Raw genomic sequence first — 23,033 nt, forward strand, 5'->3', positions numbered from 1 at the left:
AGGATGAGATGGCTGGATGGCATCACCGACTCAATGGACATGAGTTTGAGTGAACTCTGGGAGCTGGTGATGGACAGGGAGGCCTGGCATGCTGTGATTCATGGGGTCACAAAGAGTCGGACACGACTGAACTGAACTGAACTGAAGTGTGAGATGAGTGCAACTGTGCAGTAGTTTGAGCATTCTTTGGCATTGCCTTTCTTTGGGATTGGAATGAAAACTGACCTTTTCCGGTCCTGTGGCCACTGCTGAGTTTTCCATATTTGCTGGCATATTGAGTGCCACACTTTCACAGCATCATCTTTCAGGATTGGAAATAGCTCAACTGGAATTCCATCACCTCTGCTAGCTTTGTTCCTAGTGATTCTTCCTAAGGCCCACTTGACTTCAGGACGCCTGGCTCTAGGTGAATGATCACACCATCATGCTTATCTGGGTCATGAAGATCTTTTTTGTACAGTTCTTCTGTGTATTCTTGCCACCTCTTCTTCATATCCTCTGCTTCTGTTAGGTCCCTACCATTTCTGTCCTTTATTGAGCCCATCTTTGCATGAAATGTTCCCTTGGTATCTCTAATTTTCTTGAAGAGATCTCTAGTCTTTCCCATTCTATTGTTTTCCTCTATTTCTTTGCACTGATTGCTGAGGAAGGCTTTCGTATCTCTCCTTGCTATTGTTTGGAACTCTGCGTTCAAATGGGTATATCTTTCCTTTTCTCCTTTGCTTTTCACTTCCGGTCTTTTCACAGCTATTTGTAAGGATTCCTCAGACAGCCATTTTGCTTTTTTGCATTTCCTTTTCTTAGGGATGGTCTTGATTCCTGTCTCCTGTGCAATGCCAATTGTACATTGGAGACAATTGTACTGTATCATGTACGTGGCAATTTAGACAGTTCAAAATGGTGTGGGAAACTCAGGAATGAGCAATCTTGTTTCTATCAAAGGCCACAATATTCAGGGAAAAGACAGACATCAAGTTAAGAACTTAATAAAAATTTAATGTGTGTGTTTTTTTATAAAACCACGTTTTGTAAAGTAAAAGAAATAAACATACTAACAAGGATCTTTTCTCCAATTTAATAAATGGACATTCACCCCATTTATTTGAACATGTTCCAATTTCAATCGAAGTATTGAGGAGGAATTCTCTATACACAATGAAACAACACCCAACTTGTTGATTGTGAAAAATAATAAGCAAATCTGTAATAACCCAAATTCTGCAATTTCTCTCCTGGCATCCTTAGCTCAATACCACATATTATTTCATTCGAAGCACTCATTTTGACTTCACCAAACATCAGTACAGGAATGAACCCGAGGCAGACTTGAACCTGGGTCTGCTGAAAGATGCTTTACCTATGAGATGTCTTTCAACTCATCCAGTCCCACAAAGAACACTCAAGAATGTGCTGGGGTTACCTGCTCCAATTATTTGCTCCCACTAAAAGCTGGCAAGCTGATCCAAAGTTCCTGAATCAGAGACAGGAGGGTGTCATCAGCAGACAAGTCCTTGTAAGGATCTAAGAATCCTTACTTCTATTTGCAAGTGTGCTGTGTTGATTGATGAATTTCCATATCCTTTGCTATTACAGAAACTTTACACTCTCAGACTGTCAGGAGACTCTGTCAGTGGCATCAGTGTCCTGATATGATGACCAAGCCAACTGTCCCCGACATGACTTCATATCACCAGAGCTTTCTCTTACTCGTCTAGGTGCTCTCCCTAGAATGAGTGAAATTCAAAAAGATGCAGTCTCACTGCCAACAAAATGCCTAGCCTATATGGGCATGTTTGAAGAGAGGACAGAGACAGCTCACCATGCCACCATTATGAAAACCCCAGGAGCCCACAATGAGAGATGCAAATTCATATGAAACAAATACATCATCTTTCTAGTACTTTCTCTCTAGGGTCACTTAGAAATGAAATTTGGAATACAGTTAACACTTGTGGATCACCTAATCTGCATCATGCATTGTGCTAGCTACTTAAATCTGTCATTTAATCCTAAAAGCCATTCAAAGTATTTTTATTAGTGACTTTTCACAAATGATTTTCACAAAGATGCCGAAGTGAACTGAAATGACTCAGTAGTGTCCGACTCTTTGCGACCCCATGGACTGTAGCCTAGTGGGCTCCTCTGTCCATGGGGTTTTCCAGGCAAGAGTACTGGAGTGAGTTGCCATTTCCTTCTCCAGATCACAAAGATGTTAGGTGACTTAATTTCAAAATCTGAAAGCTACTACATGAAAGAGGCAAAAGTTAAACCCAAATCAGTATATAAATCTTTATGACTTATTTCTTACAACTCTATTTACTTTCCAAAGGAGTTATACTGACTTAAAATGATACCAGAACCAAAGATATTCCTCCTTCATTTTTTTGGTGAGAGAACTGGGTAGTTTTAATACCCAACAGGGACTACCATGCCAGGAACCAAATTCCTATATTAAATCAATACCCATTTTCATATACCCAATCTAACAGTCTATACCAAATCTCTCCTTACCAGTTAGACTTTGTGTAGTCAGTGGAAGAACAGAAATATTTTATTCAGCCTCTACAATATTTTCAAGTATCTGGACTATACAAGTTGCCCTCTATGTTTCAAAATCTATGAATAATCATCTTTCTACAAAATTTCCCAGATTTATGTTAGTTTACTTGGAAGTACTAAACCTTTGAATTTTACTATAAAATGAAGATTCCAAAACAAGTAGTATTCAATTTGCTGAAAGCACTGTAACAAAGGATTAAAGACTAAAATTAAAAAAAAAAAAAAACTTTAAATTCTATGTACTATGTAGCTACATTAATATTAGAATATGAGAAAATGGTAAAAGCTATCACTTTAAGAGAACTTGCTCCAAAAGTACTGTGCCAAGTACTTTATAAATGCTTCATTTTGTATCTTCCAAAGTGTTAACTCTATTTTACAAGCAAAGTGACAATGGTAAGAAAGCTCAAGTAACTTGCCCAAAGTAATACAGACAGAAAGCGGTAGCTGCTGCTGCAGTTTATACAGTTCCAAAGCTTTTACCTCTTATTATCACAGTTTATTGCCCCCTAATTCCGATCTGGTAAACATATCTTTTTCCACAATTCTAAAACCATTACTGAAACACATACAAAATTATTTAAACCTATTATTAACTATATCCATTAATTTGTCATAACTTCTAAAGTTAAATAATTAAAAAGTGCCTAAACAATTATCATTACAAAAATTCAAGTAAGGCAACAGATTTTCATGAAGTCCTGAGAGGTTAAGAACAGATAATTCACACAACAAAACCTTTATCACTGCTTGGTAGTTACTGTTCTTAAATTGATGTAAAGATAATAAGACCAGGATACCATCTTAAGTATTTAAGACAATGTAAATACTGTAAACCCACCAGCCTAAAGGCTGAACCAAAGAACCCATTTTCAAAATCATGTTACCTTCAATATTTACTAAGTGAATTATGCATATTATTATTATAGTCTGCTCTTTAAAGTCTTATTATCAAGTAACAGAAAAGATGTAACCATAACTTGGACAATTTAAACTTCTGAAAGGCTATTACTTCCCCAGTTCCAATGTTTCAAAGTTCTTCATAAAAGAATAATATCTGAAAATTAAGATGAGTAACATTCCCCAAACATGAAATCTTCAATCTATCAGAGTCTGAATCTAAATATGTAACTTTTTAATGTACAAAATGCAGTTAAAAATTACATATTAGTTTTTCCTGCTGTTTATCAAACACATTCATTAGACTGATTAAAAGGGCAATACAAGAATAATTTTCTACAACATGCCAAATAATAGATGAAGTCTTACCTCCACTGCTAAAACTGCCGTCTGTTGGTCATAATGATTCAGAAGATTGGGCATGAAGGCAGTGTTATAAGGCAAATCCTGGCACATCCTCAAGGTAATAGTCTCAAAGAAAACAAACTGTGCCCAACTATATGGCCCACAAACATAGTCAAGGGCCACAGAGAGAAGACGATCCAACTCATAGCCATGCTTTCTCGACTGAATGGGATTCAGATGATCAGGCCTACGCAATACGTATTTTAGATCTTTGTACACCTGCAGGTCTCAGCTTGAAAGTACTTCTTCTATCTTACTGTTAAGTTCTTCAAACAGAATTACTCTTTGCACCGTCAGAGGTTTGTTAGCTTGGTCTCACAAAAGGCATTTGTTTTTGGTTTCACAATATGGGCAATGACATCATCTTGCCTCTTCTTTTCACTTTATTACATCATGCACCATTTGGCCAACGTGTCAAGTTGATCAACCACATTCCCAAACAACAGATTCCATCTTAGGAGAAGAGCTATTTCTTCCTTTGACTGAAATATCTGAAAAATAATTTTTTTAAACAATGGGAGAAATTAGCAATTTCCTCTTAAAATATTACAGGCTTGATATTAAAACTTTGATTAGCTCAATAAAGTTGCAGGATACAAAATCAGTATACAAAAATCAGTTGCGTTTCTACACACTAACAATCAGCTACTAGAAAGAGAAATTTTAAAATACTGCCTTTGGGACTTTCTGGTGGTCCAGTGATTAAAACTGCACACATCCACTGCTGGAGCTCCAGTGCACTCCCTGGTGGAGAACTAAAATTCCAAATGCCGGGCCTGTGGGTACCAACAACAACAATCACAAACTTTGAAGAGAGATATAATACTACCTTACAGATAAAATACATGGGTATTTCATTAAAAAAATACTATAGTTTTTCTACCTTATCATTCTTGCTATAGATACACCAGAGAATCCATAAATAGCATTTAAAGGTACTATTTCCTCCCTCAGTTGTTTATATAACATAGTTTAATATCCCATATATAATGGTAGTTTTTCATTTGTCACAAGACATAATTGATCCATTTTGAAAAACTTGCATGCTGTTGTCCTAAATTTTATTTAAATATCTGCCACACTTAATAACAAATTATTTAAATTCTATTGTATATGTTTTAATCATAACATGATTCAGCAGATGGTATCTGTGAAAGGTGTAAAATATAAAGAAATCAAAAGATAAGGATTCAAGCCTCTTCCCAACTATATGAATCACTTAACTTCTCTGAGCTCAGAATTTTCCTTTCTAAAAATTCCACCTCCCTATCAAAGATGGTATATGAGTGAATTATAAAATAATGTACTCTATAAAAGGTAAAGCAACATCAAACTTTAGGTAGTTTTATTACTGAATGACAGCAGATACAAAGACTTACTTCTATCAACCAACACTGAACTGGCAAACAGAAGATTCTAAAAGTAGTATCAGGATATTTTCCCAACAATGCTTCATCCTTTTATATAGTACAAAAATTTAGCACCTAGATAGAGAAAACGTTTGACCAACAAATGCTTCATTACACACAGTCAGGCTGCAGAGAAGAGTCAACCCGAGAAAGTTACAGCATGGGATATGAATGATTTCCAGTTAAGAGTTTCTACCAAGTTTCAGAGTCTGATTTGACACTGCCTTTCCTGGGGGCTTCCCTGGTGGCTCAGATGGTAAAGAATCCACCTGCAATGCTAGAGACATAGGTTTGATCCCTGGGTTGGGAAGATTCCCTGGGGGAGGAAATGGCAACCCACTCCAGTATTCTTGCCTGGAGAATTCCATGGACAGAAGAGCCTGGCAGGCTACAGTCCATGGGGTCGCAGAGAGTTGGATGCAACTTTCACATTCACTTTTTTTCTAGGGACAAAAATATGCATGTCTTTTGGGGCTGGAAGGGTAGGCAGAGTGGAAGGCAGGATTGCTAGGAAAAAAAGCATATTCTAAAACTATCATACTTCCATTTGGTTTTGTAATGATGTTAAGTCTGCTTTTACTTTATTTTTGTTTCACAGATGTCAAATATTTCCGTTTGAAGTACACAACCTCGGCTGGGAAAACATGAGAAAGTCAGGTCAGAAATTCTCAGACACCCAGGTTAACAGGACAACTCAAATAGGTACTAGGGCCTGTGACAGCTTAGACCTTGAGAACTTGAACCGGCTTGGCTAAAGCAGAGAAAGAAACTGTCCTTTGTGCACTATCAATGACAGGGACCTCTGCATCCCGAGCTTTAATTACTGGGCAGAAAAAACTATTTGGAGAAAGTAAAGTATGGCTGAATCTTCCCAATTTCTCCCCCAAGCATATGGTCTTGAGTAGAAGAAGGAAAAGGAAAGTCTACAACCTTAGGAATTAGAAACACCAAAGTTACAAGCAACCTCTGCCCCAAATGTCTCATCTCTCTAATACTAAAATCTCTAAATATTTGTTTAAATATTTAGAAATATTTGTTAAAGCTTCTTGGCCTGCCATATTTTTTCCTCCTTCAAGCTGGGCCCAGAAATGTAATATCTGGCTATGGAAAAGTGATATTAAACACAGTCATGTATATTTAAGCTTAATTATCATGCAGCACAGTAACAATTATGCATATCATTAAATGTATCAAATAAGCCCTGAAAGCTTTATTTGGCTACAGTATCAAACATCCATATAAGTTCCATTTTTGTAGTTTGCTGCTTATGCAGCATGTTCATCTTCTTGCAACTTAAAAAAAAATTAAAGGGAACATTGCTCCCTACTGAATATGTATATAAAAATGAGAATTTCAAAATTTTCATTTAGACTATTTTTCATGCAGTATGGGTTCCAAATTTATGGTTCAAAGAAGAATACCATACAAAACTTGAGGAAGAAACAAAGTAATATTGAGTTTTTTAAACTAGATGAGAAACCCCCTTATACTTCTGTCTACTCTATTTTATTTGTTTTTCTCTCAGTTATTCCTTTTGCCTCATTTACAAAAAAAATGCTTCTCACAGACTTACAAAAGTGCTTTCCTTTATGTACTTTAACATTCAAATTTCCATATATCAAAACATTTTTGTACAATTATTGTTCGGCTGGGGTAGCATAAAACTTTAATAACATTAAGACTGTAGCTTATGATTATTAAGATAAATAAGAAAAAAACAGTAGAATGCCATGAGACAAGACAAATGGGAACAGTAAAACTATTAAGGAATTCATATTTCTTCCAAATCAGAGGTTCCCTAAATTTTAATGTGCAGCAGATTCATAGAAACCCCATAGGTCTAAGAATCCGAACCTCTGGAAAATGAATGACATACATGCATTCTAACAATTATCTCGGTACTGTTTAGTTCAATTCAGTTCAGTCACTCAGCCGTGTCCAACTCTTTGCAACCCCATGAATCACAGCACACCAGGCCTCCCTGTCCATCACCAACTCCCGGACTTCACTCAAACTCACGTCCATCGAGTCAGTGATGCCATCCAGCCATCTCATCCTCTGTCGTCCCCTTCTCCTCATGCCCCCAATCCCTCCCAGCATCAGAGTCTTTTCCAATGAGTCAACTCTTCACATGAGGTGGCCAAAGTACTGGAGTTTCAGCTTTAGCATCATTCCTCCCAAAGAAATCCCAGGGCCGATCTCCTTCAGAATGGACTGGTTGGATCTCCTTGCAGTCCAAGGGACTCTCAAGAGTCTTCTCCAACACCACAGTTCAAAAGCATCAATTCTTCGGTGCTCAGCCTTCTTCACAGTCCAACTCTCACATCCATACATGACCACAGGAAAAACCATACCCTTGACTAGACAGATCTTTGTTGGCAAAGTAATGTCTCTGCTTTTCAATATGCTCTCTAGGTTGGTCATAACTTTCCTTCCAAGGAGTAAGCGTCTTTTAATTTCATGGCTGCAGTCACCATTTGCAGTGATTTTGATCTATAAGCCATATTTTGAGAAATGCTATCCTAAAATAGAATAACTTAAAACAGTACAGGATATTTGCACATAATTATGTGCTTAGCAAAAGTAATATATAAAATGATTTTTTTTAAAAAAAGCAGATAAAGAATACTACCTTAATAGAAAAAATGGGAAAAGGACATAAATTTACAAAAGAAATACAAACGGCCAACATATGAAAAGATATTCAACTTTACTAATAAAAACATACAAACATGATATATAACATTTTTGCCAATCAGATGAGCAAAGTAAGAGTAACAGAACACCGTACAGGAGAGGGTGCAGAAAAAAGAATATATTCAACATTCCAACACTTGGAAATACTTTTTTTTTTTTTTTTTTTGGCTGTCCCACACGGCTTGCAGAATCTTAGTTCCCTAAACAAGGACTGAACCCAGGCCAGGGCAGTGAAGTGTCTAACCACTAGACCGCCAGGAAATTCTCCATTTTCAAATACTACTGGAGGAAAAGCAAACTAGTTGGTATTTCAAAAAAATAGCTATGGACATCAAAAGCCCTAAAAATGTATACAATTTGATTCAGCAAACCTATTCTACAATTTATTCTAAGAAAGTAAACACAAGTACACATGATGTATAACTGAAATGTTAGTAAAAAAAAACAAAGACAATCTGAAAGTCTGCCAATAAGGAATTGGTTAAACTAAGGTACAACCAACACATAACACACTCACTAAAAATGATAAGCAGGATCTGTATATACTGACTTCAAAAGACAGTAACAATACAATAAATGAAAAATAAAATTTTAAATGGTTTACAAAACAGCATATAGTCTCCCACTTTTGTCAAAAATATACATACATGGAACAGAATAAAACTACCTGAATTGTTTAAAAATACAAAATTATAGGGACTTCCCTGGCAATCCAGTGATTAGGACTCCATACTTCTACATCAGGGAGCTCGAGTTTGATTGCTGGTCAGGGAATTAAGGTCCCACAAGCTCACAGCATGGTCAAAAAACAAAAACAAAACAAAAGAGTAGTAAAGTATTATAAATGCTGAAATATTATTTTAAAATCTGTTGCATGTTATTTGTGTGTAGGAAAATTAAGTCTGCTAAATCTATAAACGTGTGCTGACAATACTACTACTTGAATCAATGATTTCCTGGCTATTGATTAAATAACAAGCCAAGGGACACAAAAATACCCTACTACAGGTAGCAAAAAAGCAAATAATAATAATAATAATAATAAACTTAGAATGGGTCAAAAATTGATTTTCAATACTGAAAAAAATCAGATCACCTCTCAGCTGAACCAAATATTATGCACAGTTAAAAAAATAACTTTTGATATATATTCTAAATTGCTTTTCAATAACATAATGAAATGAATGCTTCTAATCAGGATCACGTGAGTATGGATAGCAACAGTCCTTTTTCCTACAAGAACCATCCTTGAAGAAGCTGCAAATTTCAGACAGCAGGACACAGAAGATTGAGGAAACCAGGAAATACTGACAAAATACAGCAACTGATCACATGAAGGTTAAAAGATTTTTTCATTCTTTTTGATATTATATCTTTTACTATAGGTATCTGCAGAATCTCAGGGAATTGCTGGAGTAACTGGAGGGAACAGTCTCAGGTGCCAAGGATCAGTAAAAAATGAGGGGTCTGGCAACAGTTTTTCATGCCCTAACCCTGAGAAAAGACATTCACTTCTTTACAGATCAATATAAGATATGTGGAAAACTAATTTCCAATTAAGTGACCTGATGACTATTTCATCAGAAAACAAAAAGGACTGGATACATTTTAACCCTACACTTTAATTTTTATCAGTGTGTAACATCAGGAATCTGATATTCCCCAATTTACCAGTTCTCTTTTGATGATAAAAAGTTCAGTTCAGTTGCTCAGTCGTGTCTGACTCTTTGTGACCCCATAAATCGCAGCACGCCAGGCCTCCCTGTCCATCACCAACTCCCAGAGTTTTCCCAAACTCATATCCATTGAGTTGGTGATGCCATCCAGCCATCTCATTCTCTGTCGTCCCCTTCTCCTCCTGCCCCCAATCCCTCCCAGAATCAGGGTCTTTTCCAATGAGTCAATAATTCACATGAGATAGCCGAAGTATTGGAGTTACAGCTTCAGCATCAGTCCTTCCAATGAACACCCAGGACTGATCTCCTTTAGGATGGACTGGTTGGATCTCCTTGCAGTCCAAGGGACTCTCAAGAGTCTTCTCCAACACCACAGTTCAAAAGCATCAATTCTTCGGTGCTCAGCTTTCTTCACAGTCCAACTCTCACATCCATACATGACCACTGGAAACACCATAACCTTGAATAGATGGACCTTTGTTGGCAAAGTAATGTCTCTGCTTTTCAATATGCTATCTAGGTTGGTCATAACTTTTCTTCCAAGGAGTAAGCGTCTTTTAATTTCATGGCTGCAGTCACCATCTGCAGTGATTTTGGAGCCCAAAAAAATAAAGTCTGACACTGTTTGCACTGTTTCTCCATGTATTTTGCCATGAAGTGATGGGACCAGATGCCATGATCTTAGTTTTCTGCATGTTGAGCTTTAAGCCAACTTTTTCACTCTCCTCCTTCACTTTCATCAAGAAGCTTTTTAGTTCCTCTTCACTTTCTGCCATAAGGGTGGTGTAGTCTGCATATCTGAGGTTATTGATAATTATCCCAGCATTCTTGATTTCAGCTTGTGCTTCTTCCAGCCCAGTGTTTCTCATGATGTACTCTGCATATAAGTTAAATAAGCAGGATGACAATATACAGCCTTGATGTACTCCTTTTCCTATTTGGAACCAGTCTGTTGTTCCATGTCCAGTTCTGTTTAATTTTTATCAATGTGTAACATCAGGAATCTGATATCCCCCAATTTACCAGTTCTCTTTTGATGATAAAAAGTAAAAGCCCCTAAAATAAGTTGAGTATTTGTCCTGAAGAACAGCAATAAAGGGGATGCAATCTTGGAAGACTGTCTTCAGAGGCTGGCTACAAAGCCAGACCCAAAGAACTCAGGTGGGAAAGGCAGGAGATGGCAACTGTGAAGAGGAAAGAAAGCATGCAAAATCCCAGAAGAGACAATAACAAAAGTGGGCCCTGGGAGCTTGTCAGCAAGGCCCTGCAACAAAAGATGTTAGCAATTCTATTCCAATTCACACTTTCCATAAAGAAAGTGATTCCTTTCATCTTTCTCAGCTTAGATTTACTTATCTGGACACACTATACATGTACGTAACATTTTGAGTTTCCAATTCAGAAATTAAAGGTTGCCTCAAACACACTGGCTACAATGGGAACAGGAGGATATTCTTTTGTCTTCTTTCAGAGTTTTCCAAGACTACATTATAAGGATTAGCAATCACTACCTCTGAAGCTTCTTCTCTCAAGGAAATTATCATCTTGTTAGACAGCAAAGTACACATTGAGAGCATATCACTGCTCAAAGTGCTAGATTCCTTTTCCTAAAATTCATGTGGGTTTTGGCCTTTTGTTTTCCATATCTTATTTAAAAAATAAATTCATTCCCAGGATACTGTTTTCTGGCTGCTAAAGTGTATATGGCTCCATATTTAATTCATCAGAGAAGGCAATGGCAACCCACTCCAATACTCTTGCCTGGAAAATCCCATGGGCGGAGGAGCCTGGTAGGCTGCAGTCCATGGGGTCGCTAAGAGTCGGACACGACTGAAGTTACTTAGCAGCAGCAACAGCCTAATTGTGTTTTCTTAAACTTCATTCACAGCGCATTCCTTGGATCCCCCAAAACTGTTGCTAGTTCTCAGCATAACAGATTGTAACTCAAAGATAGATTCATTATTTCTGATGCAACAGTCAGTTAAAACTAATTTCTAGTCAAAGAGGAGTTGTTACTCTTCAAACATTCATCCCTAACCTTCTGGAAATGCCACTATTAAAAACCTTCACTTCTTTCCTCAAGACACTTGTGACCCTTCTCCCAAATCTATACTGAACAATTCCTCTTATACATATTTCAAAGTCTTGCTTTTCATTTGCACTAGTGCTTTTTTTGTGGGCAGCTGCAGCTTTAAATGTCTCTAATTCTAGAGATTTAGGGGTTAAAAAAACACTTGAGGCCAACATTGCTCTTCCCTGTGAAAGAAGGTAAAGATGCAGTAAGAACTGTTTCCTATCACATGTCTCCTGAAGAAAATAAAGTCAACAGCAGTCTAACATCAGCAAACTAACATGCTCAGAATAAATTTTCAGTATGAAATCTCATAGTTTTACTAACACATATGAAATTTAAGTTGGGGAGAGAGATTTTTTGCCTGTCAAGTGGGCAACAAAGGACTTACAGTGAGTTTAAAACCCCCTCTCTTTGACCAGTGATGACGCGCTCACAACACTGTGCTATACAAAAAAAGAACGGGCACTTTACTATTTATCTTCCCTTCAAGCCTCCCTAGTTCAATATCTCAGTCATGGCTGGGGATCTCTCTAGAAAAATCCACCTAAATGTTCAAAGCACAAAATAAAGCTCAGAGGAATACAGTACCTAAGATGAAAAAAGGGATGAAAGAACCTATAGTCTTTTCTTCCTCTATTAATAGGGCACTGGTAGATTTAGGAGAGATGTAGAGGCAGGGAATATTAGTGGATGAGAAAAAAAAAACAAAAACAGAGGAGGGCCAAAGAGAAGGTAAGACAATAGGCTTTACTAATTGTTGAGGTCCTTTAATGGACCAGAACCTGGTGGTCCAGAGTGGACGATAAGACAGTAAAGGAGAGAAAGAGGCTGATATTCCTTGGTTTACCCAGAAAGCCAATAAAGCCCCTGGCACGGGGCTCGCTCTGTTCACGGAGGCCTCAGGCGCCCTCTCGATGGGGTGAAGGCGCAAAGCACCGTCTCGAGAGGGTCTTAGAAGCCCGGGCAGGAAAGTGAACTCAGAGGGCCTCTGCGCTCCAAAGAAATAGCCTAAGAGAGAGAGAGAAAGAAAGACACGGGGACCAGAGCTCTGATGGAGCAAAGGTGTTTTAATTAACATGGTGTGGGCATATATATTATCTTACAAGGTAGTTATCCTCAGTAAAGATAAAGATTAAAATTCCAGACTTACAAAACATAGGCGATCCATATTAGAGAGTTGTAAACAATCACTTTTACCGTATGGTTAACAAGAAGGAAGAGCGTAGGAAGAGGGTACTTATCATCATATAGAAAAACTAATGAAGGAAATGCCTGGATTCCTCAGCCCCCGGGGAGAGGCTTGCCTCTCCTCTGAATTCCTGAGGAATTAATAAGGAACAGAGAATTCCTGACAGATCCAAAACAGCACACAGGAAGCCTCCTGTTAAATGCTTCCTGACAACTAATTACCTTATTTTCCTGACAGTTTCAAAGCATTTGGGGGGAGGGGGGTAGAGGAAGAACCTGTTATTTCACTAAATAAAAGGCAACACTGTAAGAAGAATTGCATCTCAGTTATCTTTTATTTTCAGTTCTATCCTTGCAAGCCTGCCCACTTAAGCTTTTACATCACTTTCCTATTTTATTACCTCTATGTTGTGGTTTGGTACTTCAAACAAACACTTTTTTTTTCCTTCTTCTTATGGAGGAAAAAGATGGTATTGATTTGCTTAAAAGTACGGATGGAAAAAAAAAAGGATTGATGGAAAGCATTATATTGAGGAGTAAATGGTTCTTAATAACACAACTACGGATTTATCTATCCCTTTGACTGTCAGCACACCACTAAAGACTAAAAGAAGGCTCAAGAGGGAGGTAACACCCCTCCTTGTCAAGTCTTTGTTTCCTTGCTCCTGTGGTATTGGCTCTACCAAGTAACCCAATTCCCGTACATAAATATTACAAGTCTCTCCAAACTACTTCTATAAAATAAGATCTTGTTTGACCAACCTTATAGAGCAGTTATTTATTTCTATAGCTGTTGGTCTGCTCTGCTGCTCTGTCTGCCTACATTCGGAAGGGAACCAAAATTCAAAATTTCATTTATTCTGGGCCAAAAATCAGACCTTTTGTCCTTCCTAGATATTTTGCAACTTCGAGTTGACTCCTCTGCCTTAATTAGTGGCATATGCTTTTGTTCTTTTAAGAAAGAAAGAAAAAACACCCCTTTTTCTCTTACTGAGGAAGGCACCTAATTCTGAAAAAGGCCTCTAGGAAGACGTTAAAATATCTTGAAATGTTTAACAGCACCTTATTTCAGAGGCTATGGATGAACCTCCCTGCGGCACCCCAGGGCAAACACACGGAGCATCCAAGGGGGCAGAGGGGGAAGCCTCGAAAAGGAATATGCAGACTTTGCAAAACTGACGGGAGGGAGGAGATGGGGCAAGTTTCAGGACTAGAAACAGGAAGCAGTCCAGAAGCTGCGACGCCGTCCGGGCCCGGGAAGCCCCGACGCCCCTCGCGCCCCCGCGCCCAGCCTCGGTGCATTGTACTCCCCGCCAGCAGCCGCGTGCTCCACCCACAGCCCCTAGCGGCCCGGGAGCGCCACACGCCCCCGCGGCGCCGACCGAGCCCCAGGGCTGGGCCGAGGGCGGCGCGCAGGGAGCGCGGGCCACACTCGAACAGGTTGCTCGGCGCGGGCTCGAGACCGAGAGGGTTAATCCAGTCCGCGCGCATCGGTCCGCCTCAGCGCCCAGCCCCACACTCGGGCTCCCCCGCCGGCCGGCCGCCCACCCCAAGAAAGCCCGGAGACACCCCTCCACAGCGCGGCGCCCAAGGCTTTTGTTTTGGCGGCGACGAGAATAACGATCCCTGAGGATGAGGTGCCGCGGCTGCTGATGGCTCTTCGGCACAGGGTTAGACCGAGGATTGGGGAGCCGCAGCGGCACCTCCTCAGTCCCCACTCCCGAGTCCTTTACCCGCTAAGCTGTACGGGAAGGGGCCTGCACGACCCGGGGCTCACCTCACACCTCGGGGCCGGGCTCCCGGGGGGCTGCGGCGCCGACCGGGGGCGACCGCAGGTCCCTCACGTAAACGGAGCCAGCGAGGACCGCCGGCGTGCGCCTCTGAGGCACAGCGAGCTTTTCCGTTCGCTGGGGCGCGGCCCGGCAGTGGCGGTGGCGGCGGCGGCGGGGAGCATGCGCACGCACTTACGGCGCAGACGCGCTGCGCACGCTCGGCCGAGCACTCCTATTTTGAGCCCAACTTGGGGATACCCCCGTCTGCAGGTTTCTTTGTTCTTTACCTCTCGCTGAGGCTGATGCCTGGCCCTGTCCTGCTCCGACGGAGTCTTTCCAAGCTCTGGAAGCTTTTCTTAAATGCCGTCAGTCCCCTTTGCAAAGCTCTCCCTCCCTTCCCTGCTGAGACAGTGCAACGACTCGCATCATTCAAGCATGGAACGCTATTATTGCGAGACCACCAAAACCTGTTTCGAGAACCAGCGTGGCCCCTGGAGACCCAGGGATTGGAATTGGTTAAGAGGCGGGTGCTGAGAGTGGTACTGGGTGCAAATGGAGGTAGTCAGCTTTCATATTGCAGAGCTCCAGGCTGAAGCAGCAGAGCAGATACTCACTTTACCAACACCCACTTGAGTGAGCATGTGGGGCTTGAGGTTATTGGTGGCATTCCCCATCTTCTGTTCTTTGGGAAATGTTTCTTCTCTTTTTTTTCTTCATGAGTGATTTTATTTTTTTCTACATAAGTTATTTCAGAACTTAAAGATTCCTTAGAAATCATCTAAACCTAACCTCTCATTATTCAGACGCGGAAAAGAACGGCCCAGAAAGGTTAAAAAGACGTAGCCAAAGCCAGGCAGCGTTTTAAGGGCTGAGTCTGGATTCACTCATTCCAAGCCAAAGCTGTTACCTTTGCCTCCATCATTTTACCTACCTTCCTTTCTCTTCCTTTTCCTCCCTTTTCAACCTAGACTTCACAGGCATCATATTGTTCTATGATAACACACAGGACTTAAAGAAATACTTTGATCTTATAGCATAGTATGACTGTACTTAATGTTATTCAACTGTACACTTGGTTAAGATGGTGTATTTTAATATAATCTTCTGTCTGAATCTTTGCCACCCCATGTTAGGAGACTGACCAAAAACAGCTATATAATCTGTGGTTTGTCCAAATCCTTGGGACACATCTCTGCGGCATCTTTAATTAGAGGCAACTATTTTATACAAAGAAAAGTGGAAGTGTTAGTCCCTCAGTCGTGTCCAACTCTTTGCGATCCAATGGACTGTAGCCCACCATGCTCCTCTGTCCATGGACTTCTCCAGGCAAGAATACTGGAGTGGATTGCCATTCCCTTCTCCAGGGGATCTTCTCGACCCAGGGATGGAACCCAGGCCTTCTGCATTGCAGCCAGATTCTTTACTGTTTGAGCCACCAGTGAAACAATCTTTTTTACAGGTGCTCCCTAAATGATAATAAATACTGAGCTTAGACAGTCATAAATATAGTTTAACGTCAGAAGATAAGCTATGGGAATTGCATCATAAAAGGGATCTGAAATGATGTTTTCAATTTCATTAATAAATACTAATGCAGTAATACTTTTTTTTTTTTTTTTTTTTTTTAAGTAAGGTTGATCCTTAGGCTGATTCTTATCAAGTCATTGTGTCTTGTGGAGCCAACACTGCCTCTACTAAGGGTGAGTGAAGCAGCTAAGAGCATTTATGAAAATCAGTGTGAACCTGCTTCAGGTACTTCTAGATCCCTTGTACCTTCAGATCCTCTAGAGATGTGCTGCTCTCACATTTTTATGCAATTTACACATGGTCTTATGAAAACTGTCAGGCATAGAACATATCTTGGCTCCTAGGGGGAGGTGGGAATGATGTAGAAATTATCATTGAATGTATCAACATGATCACATCTCAGAAATAGACCACTGAGTGAAAGAAGCAAACTACAAGTATGTAAATTATGATAGCTCTTTAAAACAATCACACTGTTTCTGAGGCCAAACATGTATAATAATAAGCATAAAAAGTGGACAAGTAGGTAGAACACTAATTTCATGACAGAGGATGCCTATAGGCAGGCAGGGTGGAAAATGAGATCTGGCCAGCATGTAAAAGAGGCTTGAACTGTTAATCACACACACGAAGCAAAATGTTAACATTTTTAAAAATCTCTGCAGGGAGAAAAGGGTGTTTCTTAGGCAAGTCTGTAAACTTTTATTTATGGTTGAAATGTTTCCTTTAAAAATAATGTTGAGTGGCTTCCCTGGTGGTCCAGTAACTAAGATTCCACCCTCCCAATGCAGAGCACCTAGGTTTAATCCCTGGTCTGGGAACTAATGAAAAACAGGGAAGCCTGGCATGCTGCAGTTCATGGGGTTTCAGAGTCAAACACGACTTAGCGACTGAAGAACAACTGGGAACTAGATCCCACAAACTGCAACTAAAGATCAAAGATCTTGTGTGCTGTAACTAAGATCCAGTGCCGCCAAATAAATATTTTTTAAAAGGAATTTTAAAAAATTTTAAATGAAAGTAATGTTAAATTGTCAAGGACATTGAGCCAATGTGCTCACTGTGAACACAATGTGAATGGTGTTGTTCACTGGGGGATCAGCAGTCACACTGATGAAGGGCTGAACAAGGAGAGGTCCAGAGGATGCTAGTTGAGAGGATCAATGAAAGGGACCTTATTTTCAGGGATAAATATATTCAGATCATGGCACCCCACTCCAGTATTCTTGCTTGGAGAATCCCATGGACAGAGGAGCCTGGTAGGCTGCAGTCCATGGGGTCACTAAGAGTCGGGCACGACTAAGCAACTTCACTTTCACTTTTCACTTTCATGCATTGGAGAAGGAAATGGCAACCCACTCCAGTGTTCTTGCCTGGAGGATCCCAGGGACAAGGGGAGCCTGGTGGGCTGCAGTCTATGGGGTCGCATAGAGTTGGACACGACTGAAGTGACTTAGCAGCTTAGCAGCAACAGGGATAAAGTGTCGGGCTCTCTTTAATCCCATCTTTCTTTCATTCAATGTTATAACCACCAATAGAAAGTCTCTAATGAGCAGGAACTTCACCGAGACCCAGCACTCTCCCAGGGAGTTGTTAAAACTGGTCTCTTTCTGGATGAACCCATTTTGAAACCATCCAGGTTAACTGGTAATACATGGTAATTTAGTATTGCATCTACTTACCTCCCCCAGGCCTCCACCCCTGCAAAAGTCTTTGTTTATTCATTTTACTTACAACCTGATCATAAAACGTACAACCATACTTAAAACCACTGGGCTGGAATTCAGACAACGTAAGTTCTAATTTCAATTTGGCCACTTACTGATCATTTGTCAACTCTAAAGAAAGCAGCAACCTCTATGAGCTTTACTTTTCAGTTTCTTTTTAAATGGGAGATATATGAATACTGCCTATTTCAAAACAATGAAACAATATAAGCATAGGGTTTACATTTATTTAACTTGGAAGAGAGTACATTTTTATTTATTTTAGGAAACATGAGATAATGAAAACAGTCTTCTTTTTTTAATTTGGTTAGCTGCTGCCCAGAAGAACTGTTTTACACTTCCCAGATGTCCCTTCTGAAATGTTTTTCTCCAGCATTAGTTTATAGTTCTATCACAGTAGTTATTTCTACATTGCATTTTCAAATCCTCCTCATTAGATTTCTTTTTTTATTCTTGCATTCTCACTCTGCCTCTCATTACATGGTAGATGCTTCATAAATTTAATTAAATTAGACCAGATCGTAAAATTTCCCAAATTTGGAGTTATCCTTATTCAGGCATGCCATCTGCTGGTTCCCTGGTGTTTCTGTTAGTTGGCCTGAATTCCTTAATCCAATAAATTAAAATTCATGTTGAAGCATTGCTGAGTTTGTGTGTTGGGCAATTTTCCCACGTTCTTCCACTTCCTGTGTGCAGGTGCTATTCTTTCACTGAACCTCTCCAGAACTGTTTTTCCTGCAACCTTCTTTTACCTGTTGGCCACTCTAAAAACCCGGAGAAACAGAGTTTACGTTTCAGAATCCTGGAGTGACCAGAACGTAACTGGGCATGCTCAGTAGGTTAGCCTGATTTGAAACATACTTACGGCTTGAATGGGGGCATTTAATGCTGTTTGTTTCAAGACTGGCTGCATCTTCGTCCTAGCATTCTATTGAGAGATGGCATCTTTTCCCACCCTCTGGGCACTCACACTTTTCCATTTTGTCCGTGCGCCCAATTTTGGAGCCAGCCCTCTAGGATCTCCTGGCCAATCAAGAGACCACACATTGTTGCCTAAGAGACCCCAGATGCCAATGAAAAGATTTATAGGTAGTGATTGGACTTCTGGAGGGGGTGGGGGCTAGACACAGTCACAGAAACAGGAGCTGTGGCAACACCAGCGCTAAAGGCTTGAGGAGAAAGACTTGAAGAGAAAGACTTAAAGAGGTGAGAGTAGTGATCACTGCATGAAAAAGATGGAGACTGTTTTGATAGCTCTTCTCTCAGGTCTTCCTGGGCTTCTCACGAGCCTTGGCAGTGACCCTGGGAATTACATTTTGCTTTGTGTTAGCAGTTAAATTACCAGGTGCCTCATATATATGAAATTAACAACCAACAAATAATTACTTCTATGCTTATCAAAGCACTAGGTCTTTGCATTGTCTTATAGTTTCTCTTTGTTTCCACCTAGTTGAATATAAGATGAATTCATATTTAAATCTAACCGTACCCTATTTCCTGATCATTTCCTGGTAATCTCTATTTCCTTCTCTGATGATACTGCAGCGTACAATGGGTGAGCTGTGTGTTAGTGGAGAAACTCAACCGTGTTCTGCTCTGTAAACGCCAAATAAAAACCCGATTATCCTGAGTCTAACCCCAATGCTCGGTTCCTAATGTTGAGTTGTACCTTCTTTGCCACTAGCTTTAACCTTAAACCACCTCACTTCCACTATTGTGTTCATTCATTCCGCTAATTTAAACAAGTTTTTATTGAGCACCTACTGTGTACTACTGAGTTTAGGATTCAGGTGAGCACATTCAGAAAACCACATTAGCAAAGAAGCACCAGTTTTGTACCACATTCTCTGATCTGAAGTTCAGTGTGTCTATACAGATATTGCATGAAGGGAGAGGAAGGAGGATAAACCAAAAAGGTAAATTCATGGTGTACCTAGATTAGCATGTTAAGGATTCTGTAGCCATTATCGAGTCTCAGAAGGTTTTTGAGCTGAAAAGTGACTAACAGACCTTTTAAAAAATACTTCCCTGAATAGAGTAGTGGTTAGCCAAAGTTGGGGAGTAAGGAAATGTGGAGATATTGATCAAAGGGTACAAACCTTCAGTTATAAAATGAATAAGTTCTAGAGACCTTATGTACAGCATGGTGACTATGTGGTGATGGTGGTGGTAGTTTAGTCGCTAAGTTGTGTCACACTCTTGCAACCCCATGGACTGTGGCCCACCAGGTTCCTCTGTCCATGGGATTCTCCAGGCAAGAATACTGGAGAGGGTTGCCATTTACTTCTTCAGGGGATCTTCCTGCCCAGGGATCATGGGGACTATAGTTATAATAATATATTATATACTTGAAATTTGCTAGAAGAGTAGATCTCAAGGGTAATCACACACATAGACGTGCACACATGCACATACACCCACACATGCACACACACCCACACACACAGTAATTATGGGAGGTGATGGATGTGTTACATAGTTTGATTGTGGTAAGCATTCCACAATGTGTACATATATTAAAACATCACCTTAAATATATACATTTTTATTTGTTTAAAAAAAAGCCCTCTTGTAGTAGACTGTAATCTCCATTATAGTCAAGACTTGTCTTTATACCTGTAATACAGACCTAATAAGACTTTAGTGAAGTTGTGCAATGGTGACAGTGTGAAGGATGGCTTTGAAGATGGGATTGGAGGTGTGTAACCACTGAAACTTTACCAGAGGACCTATCCTTGCCTTTAAGCATGACACTAGAAGCACACATTGGGGGTAAGGGCCATAAGCCCTTTTTCTTCCCCTTTATCCAAAGAAAAATTAAAGGGGAACATGCAAGGCCAGCCATTAAGGGGAAAAGAGGTCATGAAAAAACAACAGTAAGGTATGTATGTAGAAGGAGGGAAGGCAACTTGCTTTGTCTTGTAATTTTTTTATAAGTTGTATGAAAGTGTCTTAGTGGTCTATACTGTGAACCAGTGTGGGCATACAGATATGCACACTGCCCACTTCTGGAGTGGATAGAGGAAAAAACTGTAAAATGATAATGACAAAAACCAGGGCAGGATACCTCCATTTGCCTGCTTCAGTAAGACTATTACCAAGAGGGCTCTTTTTCTCAGCCAGGCCCATCTCCTGAAAACCAAACTTTATTCAAGTTGATTTGAAAAAAAGCCTAATTAAAATAATTTCTAGCTCTGAAGAACCAGGAAGAAAAAAAAATGCAAAACCTTAGGGAAGCCCTGGAAAAACTACTTTGTCCTAATCAGATATCATGCTTAGAATCAGTCAGATTGTTTTCTACTCAAACTGAGAAAAGAGAGTTTCTGACCTTACAACAGAAGTTTTTAACCTGGTATAAGCAAAATGTAATGTTAATATGCATTTTTCTAGGGAGAAGATTCATAGTTTTCATCATATTCTCAAAGAGTTTTATGGCCCTGAAAAAAATAAAATAAAAGATTAAAAACAATTGGTTTAAGGAATTCCCTGGTGCTCCAGAGGTTAGGACTCTACTTTTCATTGCCGAGGGCCAGGGTCAATCCCTGGTTGGGGACTAAGATTCTGCAAACCGAGTGGCTTGGCCTAAACAGATTTAAAAAAATTAAACATGCACTCACACACACACACACACACACACACACACACAAAACTTCAATCAGTTTAAATAGAAGAAACATCAAACATGAATAAATAGCAATAAAAAAAGAAATGTGATTTTTAACTGAGCAAATCTAGACTCAGTGACTGTGCTTTATATATTTGCAACTTTTATTTGCAACCCCATGGACTGTAGCCCACCAGGTTCCTCTGTCCATGGGATTCTTCAGGCAAGAATACTGGAGTGGGCTGCCATGGCCTCCTCCAGGGGATCTCCCTGACCCCCCAGGATCAAACCTGCATCTCTTATGTCTCCAGCATTGGCAGGTGTGTTCTTTGCCACTAGCACCACGTAGGAAGCCCCTACAAGAAGAGTCTAAGAACAGCTTAACAGTCTACTCAGAGCATCTATGGTACTTTGAATGATCACCTTGGCTGTAAAGCAAGGATAAGCCAGCATCAGTTACCTGGCCTAGCTTAGTCTCATGACTGGGCAAGGGGAGGCCACCTTGATTAACCAACCCAGCAGACCCTAAACACTGAAGGAAAAGTAATCCCTCATGGAAATTAGAGTGATTTAATCCAATGAAGGCAGACATAGGGACTTCCTTGGCTGTCCAGTGGTTAGAATTGGATCATAAAAGAAGGTTGAGCATTGAAGAATTGATGCTTTTTAATTGTGGTACTGGAGAAGACCTTTGAGACTCCCTTGGATAGCAAGGATATCAAATGAGTCAATCCTAAAGGAAATCAACCCTGAATATTCATTGGAAGGACTGATGCTACCAGCTGAAGCTCCACAACTTTGGCCACATGATGCGAAGAGCCGACTCCTTGGAAAAGACCCTGATGCTGGGAAAGATTGAAGGCAGGAGGAGAAGGGAGGCAAGAGAGGATGAGATGGTTGGATGGCATCACCAACTCAATGGACATGAGTCTGAGCGAACTCTGGGAGATAGTGAAGGACAGGGAAGCCTGGTGTACTTCACTCCATGGAGTTGCAAAGAATTGGACACAACTTAGTGACTGGACAACAGCAGTCATGGTTAAGACTCAACATTTCCGACACAAGGGATGTGAGTTCCATCTCCAGTGGGAGAACTGAGATCCCACGTGCCGTGAGGCCACAAAAATGAAGACAGACATATACAGAACTGGGTGTCTAAAACCAGTGTATTTTCCCCAATAAACCCAAATCTGTCCATATGTAAATTCTTGGCCTTGTCTATTGTACTATTCTATTTCTTAAATATGGTAGCAAGCTAGAGCCCTTGTTAGCTAGATGTCAGAAAGGTAACAGAGGAAGAAGGAGGTCACAAGGGACAAAGATGGAGTAATTCAGATTGCATGGTGATTTCATAAATACTTCTTTCTGACCAATATAGTATGTTCTTAGCTAAGAGTGATTCTGATTTTTTCCCCTTGGTCCAATGAAAATCAAACAGAGTTAAACAGACCTGGGTCTGATTCCCTGTTTCACCACCTACTGTCTGTATAACTCT

At 40.2% G+C, this 23,033-nt stretch overlaps 1 long non-coding RNA gene across 1 annotated transcript; it reads right to left on the minus strand.

The window, feature by feature from the left end:
* Positions 1 to 1,547: 1,547 nt before the first annotated feature.
* Positions 1,548 to 15,659, minus strand: LOC129625257 (uncharacterized). Its single transcript, XR_008701293.1, has 3 exons — positions 14,686 to 15,659; positions 3,829 to 4,355; positions 1,548 to 1,724 (listed from the first exon to the last, which is right to left on the minus strand). It is a non-coding gene; the product is annotated as an uncharacterized LOC129625257 (long non-coding RNA).
* Positions 15,660 to 23,033: the final 7,374 nt, after the last annotated feature.

The sequence above is a fragment of the Bubalus kerabau genome, chromosome 13 (genome assembly GCF_029407905.1).
Source record: "Bubalus kerabau isolate K-KA32 ecotype Philippines breed swamp buffalo chromosome 13, PCC_UOA_SB_1v2, whole genome shotgun sequence".
NCBI lineage: Eukaryota > Metazoa > Chordata > Mammalia > Artiodactyla > Bovidae > Bubalus > Bubalus kerabau.